We start from the raw sequence: 6,479 nt of genomic DNA, 5'->3' as shown, positions 1-6,479 counted from the left end.
GGTCTGAGCATATGCAGCAAACAGCAATTCGGAGTGTTCGGCCTTCTTGGAGACCCTGAGCAGAGTCCTGCATGGGGCTCCGGTAGGGGACTCCATAGCTCTGCTGGGAGATGAGCAGCGATGGAGACACCTGGAGAGGCGTGATCAGGAGGAACGGCCTTCCCGATCTGAACCCGAGCGGTCGTTTGTTGTTAGACTTCTGTGCTGGTCATGGTTTGTCTGTAACGAACACCATGTTGGAACATAAGGATGCTCATAGTGTATGTGGTACCAGAGCACCCTAGGCCGAAGGTCGATGATCGATTTCGTGATCGTGTCATCTGATCTGAGGCCGCATGTTTTTTTCTCGGGTTCAGAGAGGGGCGGAGCTGTCAACTGGTCACCATCTGGTTGTGAGTTGGGTCGACGGGAGGGGAGGGAGGGGCTCTAAGCAGCCCAAAGGAATAGTGCGGGTGAACTGGGAACGTCTGGCGGAGGCACCTGTTCAAGAGATCTTCAACTTGCACGTCCGGCGAAGCTCTTCTATCCCTGTGGAGATTGGGGACATTGAACCCGAGTGGTTGATGTTCAAAACTTCCATTGCTGACGCCGCGGCGGGGAGCTTTGGTATCAAGGGGCGGTAACCCTCGAACACAATGGTGGAACTCGGTGGTCAGGGAAGCCGTCCGACATAACAATAGAACATACAAATACGTCGTTCCCAATAAAACTAATAGTCTTCATTTCATTGCTTGAGTCATTACATACAAAATTGTTGAACTAGCTGTCAAGCAAATTTTATACCTTTTCTTTATCATAGATACTTTCCTCGCTGCATTGCAAGGGATAATATCCGTTGTGATATATATGAAAATATGTGGCCAGACAGACAGGAACGTCTGGATGTGCCAGAATGATTTACCTATATACAGGTGAAACTCGAAAAATTAGAATATCGTGCAAAAGTTCATTTATTTCAGTAATTCAACTTTATAGGTGAAAATAATATCTTATACAGACTCATTACATACAAAGTGAGATATGTGAAGCCTTTATTTTTTATAATTGTGATTATTATGGCTTACAGTCTATAAAAACCCCAAATTCAAAATCTCAGAAAATTAGAATATTACATAAAATCAATAAAAAAAGGATTTTAAATACAGAAATGTCGGCCCTCTAGAAAGTATAATCATGCATATGTACTAAGTACTTGGTTTGGGCCCCTTTTGCATGAATTATTGCCTAAATGCGGCGTGGCATGGATGCTATCAGCCTGTGGCACTGCTGAGGTGTTATGGAAGCCCAGGTTGCTTTGATGTGGCCTTCAGCTCGTCTGTATTGTTGGGTCTGGTGTGTATCATCTTCCTCTTGACAATAGTCCATAGTTTGTCTATGGAGCTCAGGTCAGGAGAGTTGTCTGGCCATTCATGCAGAGTAATACCATGGTCAGTCAACCAGTTACCAGTGGTTTATGGTACCGTGGGCAGGTGCCAAGTCTGGCTGGAAATGGAAATTGTCATCTCCATAAAGCTTGTCAACAGACAGAAGCATGAAGTGCTCTAGAATCTTCTGGTAGATGGCTGTGGTGACTTTGGACTTGATAACACAGTGGACCAACAGCAGCAGATGACATGATACCTCACATCATCACTGATCCAAATCAAATGTTGCGTTTCATTTGGAAATCAAGGTTCCACAGTCTAGAGGAAGAGTGGAGGGGCACAAAATCCAAGGGGCTTGAAGACCACTGTCAAGTTTCAACAGTCAGTGATGATTTGAGGCACCATGTCATCTGATGGTGTTGTTCCGCTGTGTTATCAAGTCCATAGTCACCACAGCAGTCTACCAGGAGATTTTAGAGCACTTCATGCTTCTGTCTGTTGACAAGCTTTATGGAGATGCTGAATTACTTTTTCCAGTAAGACTTGACACCTGTCCACAGTGCCAAAACCACAAGTAACTGGTTGACTGACCATGGTGTTACTGTGTTGATTGGCCAGACAACTCTCCTGACCTGAACCCAATAGAGAAACTATGGACTATTGTCAAGAGGAAGATGATACACACCAGACCCAACAATACAGACGAGCTGAAGGCCACTATCAAAGCAACCTGGGCTTCCATAACACCTCAGCAGTGCCACAGACTGATAGCATCCATGCCACACCGCATTTAGGCAATAATTTGTGCAAAAGGGGCCCAAACCAAGTACTTAGTACATATGCATGATTATGCTTTATAGAGGGCCGACATTTCTGTATTTAAAATCCTTTTTTTATTGATTTGATGTAATATTCTAATTTTCTGAGATTTTGAATTTGGGGTTTTCATAAGCTGTAAACCATAATAATCACAATTATAACAAATAAAGGCTTGAAATATCTCACTTTGAATGTAATGAGTCTATATAATAAATTATTTTCACCTGTTAAGTTGAATTACTGAAATAAATGAACTTTTGCACGATATTCTAATTTTTCGAGTTTCACCTGTATGTTCAGTTACTTTGGCCCTCATTTATCAATCTTGCGTAGACCAGAAAAATGGGTGTACGTACATTTCCACGCAAATCTTGGCATTTATCAATATGGACGTGAGCGTAGGGTACGCTCAAATCCCACGCCAGCTCTGAGCTCGTGTACGCAAATTTGAAAACAGCTTGGACTCGCAGTGCAGGCTTTGCCGGGTAGCCGATGACTTTGTTGGACAATTATTAGAAGATAATACAAATGCAGTGCAAATAAGACCGAAATAAAGATATTAATCACTTAAAAATGAGCTGCTTATGGTGTGCAACTGAGTAGGAGAGCTGATTCAATAGTGCGCACACCGGCCACTTAGGAGGGCTGCATGGGACTGCGTAATGGCAGTTGCCTCCGTCTGGAGCAGCTGGGGGGACACTGAGGCACGGGGGCTGCATTCATTCAAAATGTTAGCCTAAGTATTGAATATGTAGTAGACATACACTGCTCTTTAAGATACAAAAAAATACACGGCACAACATTCAGCTTAACATTTTATTTATTTGACGCACTTTGCAGATGTTAGTTCCTCTTTTAATGTGTCATTAATGCTAAAGCGAGCGATTTATTTCCACCGTTAACCGGCACGTTGTTCCTATCTGCTGGTGGAGCAGGACGGTGGGCGCTCTCACAGCTGATCGCTGCCGGGTCGGCTTGTGCAGCTGACGGCCGGGCTGACCACTCGTGCCAAGCGCATGCTGTCACACAGTAAAACGCTAAATGTGTTATTTTTAGTTTTTAAAACCCGTTTGAATAGTGCTATCTAAAAGGGCCAATACATTCTAATCATTCAAATCTCTGCAGACGTGTATTTATTTTATGGGGACCATTATCGGACAGTTGGTGCGTCTTTTTCTCCTCCACCACTTATATTATGCCCGCAGCCCCGCACCCCCAGTTGGTTGCATTTCAGAACAGCAACACGCTTTTTTTAGTGGCGATTTTGAGTCAACACCAACGCTGTTGACCGCAGCAGTTATTTCCTTCCTAACTGCTGCCTTCTGTCGTTCTTTGATGCTGCTTGTAGGCTAATGCTCCGAAATGAAACTCTTTTTTTTTCTACTTTCGCTGTTATTCTGTCAATTTCTACTTCAGGGAAGTGCCGTATTGCGCATATCCATGTCGTAAAACCTCTGGGCGAGGCCTCTAAACTGAGAAAGGGGGCGTGATACGCTAGTTTTCATCCGCCGCATTTATCAATAATGGCCTGGCGTACGCTGAGATTGGCGAGATACGCCTGTTTGATAAATCCCACGCGATACCTGGCGTAGGGAGGTATTTGCGCCAGAATCTGCACCAGTTTCTCCACGCAAAATTGATAAATGAGGGCCAATATGTCCTGTTATATTGTTCACATTTGTGCACAGCTCTACCAAAAGGGTGTTTTTTTATATTTGTTCTAAATAGGTGACTGAAGTGTATTTTTCTTTTGCACAATGCTGTAGAATTGCAAAGAGCATATACAGTAAAAATGTGAAACATACATATTCAGTGTCTTGTACTCACTTACTTCCCTAACTACAGCAATGTGTAACTTTACTGTAGTTTTCAAATGGCTGTACAAGTAGTGTATAGTGCTGTCTTGAGCATTTTCAGGTAGTGTCACCGAGTTCTGACCTTTTTTTTGCATTGGAAAACACTGAGAGAATGAACTGTCATAATGAAAACATGACAAAGCCATTTGACTATCTTGTTCATAAACGATGGTGTCAAGACTTCTCATTTTGATGACACTGGCAGTTTCATTGACATGAATACTTGCTTTTGAGGAATAGACTATCCATTTTGAGCAAGTGACGTACTTTTGCAGGTTATCCACCAGGTTTTGCAGTTTGCACTATTGTTTTGAGAAAGGCACTAACTGCTGTGCAAATGTTAATAGTGATGTGAGAAAAGCACCAAAGTGACTGAGAGAAACTGTAATTTCCTCTTGAGGTCAAAGGTGTAAACATGTGTAATAGTCCTTGTGTGGGCTCCAGTGTGATGTAATGTGGACAGAGGGGATTCTGGTTTCATCATGTTTACTGAACGGTTTCATAGTGACGAGTCTCACCGGAGCAAAACAGATATTAACATCTCTAACAAACACAAGGCCGGACCCAAGAGACTGTGGACACTCGGATAGATGGATAGATAGATAGATAGATAGATAGATAGATAGATAGATAGATAGATAGATAGATAGATAGATAGATAGATAGATAGATAGATAGATAGATAGATAGATAGATAGATAGATAGATAGATAGATAGATAGATAGATAGATAGATAGATAGATAGATAGATAGATAGATGATAGATAGATAGACAAAACACAAGGCCGGACCCAAGAGACTGTGGACACTCGGATAGATAGATAGACAGATAGATAGATAGATAGATAGATAGATAGATAGATAGATAGATAGATAGATAGATAGATAGATAGATAGATAGATAGATAGATAGATAGATAGATAGATAGATAGATAGATAGATAGATAGATAGATAGATAGATAGATAGATAGATAGATAGATAGATAGATAGATAGATAGATAGATAGATAGATAGACAGACAAAACACAAGGCCGGACCAAAGACACTGTGGACACTTGGACACTCTGGAGGCTCTGGGTCTCTTGTGTTGTGCTAACGATGTAAATATCTTCTTTGCTTCGGTGAGACTCGTCACTATGAAACCGTTCAGTAAACATGATGAAACCAGAATCCCCACTGTCCACATTACATCACACTGGAGCCCACACAAGGACTATTACACATGTTTACACCTTTGACCTCAAGAGGAAATAAAGTTATACTGACCTGTAAAGCTTTAGTGCGTAAGCTTTTCATAAAAATGAATGTCGGTTACATTCAAGCCATCTCCAAATTAGTTGACACAAAGTTGATTAAGCCTATTATCCGCTCCACAAAACTCTCTCTGTATTTCTCAGTATGGCAGCGTTTACAAACTGGTGTGTCCCCCCGACACTGGCGCAGGAGCTCAGAAAAATCCCAAGAAGAGCCCAAGAAATGTTTCAGTTGTTGATTGTACTACTAAGAAAAAAACCTGGACGTACAGCAGAAGGTATAAAATCCATGTGCCATCACCAAAGGGTTACCTCATATACAGTGAGGCACCGACAGTGTTGTTGTAATTACTCAGAATTCCTCATGGGGGCGACATAAGTCACGCACTATAGCTTTAACCGGCTGATGTATGATCTGCTGTTCATCTGGTCTCAGTCTATGTCAGTGGTGGGGCGTGAGTATCGCCCCACCAGCCCGGCGCCTCACACCTTGGGCAACTCCAGAGAAGAATAGAGTCCAACCCCGATCCAGGAGTACGGTTCCAGAGCCCAGACTGTGCGTGGAGATAAGCCCCACCAGGTCTAATTCATGGCGCTCCACCTCCCGCACCAGTCCCGGCTCCTTCCCCACAGCGAGGTGACGTGTCCCCAAAGTTACTGTTTCACTGTTGTTGTTTACAGCAGCAGGGCCCACAGTTTGGAGCTGTACACCCTCTCTACATTCTACTCCTTGATGTGTAGTGGTGAATGGACATTCTGCTGTTTCCTGTGATCAATTATGAGTTATTTTGGTTTTATTATGAGAGTCAGATTATTGTCTGTGCACCACTCTGTCCGCCTGTAAGACATTACCCTGCTTTTTTAATGTAACCTTAAAGTTACAGATATTCACTGATTTTGACAAAACAAATGTTGACAACAATCATTCTGCAGAATCACTGACTGCACCTTTAAGTATTCAAATGTACAACTGTGCGCTCTTATGAATTGTGTAAATAAAGAACTTTAACTCAAACATGTTTCTTGCTATGTCGTTAACACAGAGACGTACCATCTGCAATACAGAGGGTTTAAGTGTTTCATCACATAACTTCCCCAACACTTTTATCCACCAATTTGGTCCTTTTCTGCATAAAATACATTTCTGGTGTAAATTGCGGCCTATATTTTTACAGGTTATGTC

Source organism: Ammodytes marinus (assembly GCF_949987685.1).
Source record: "Ammodytes marinus genome assembly, chromosome: 3".
Classification (NCBI taxonomy): Eukaryota; Metazoa; Chordata; class Actinopteri; order Uranoscopiformes; family Ammodytidae; genus Ammodytes; species Ammodytes marinus.
The sequence above is the reverse complement of the archived record's forward strand: the minus strand, read 5'-3'. Positions refer to the sequence as shown.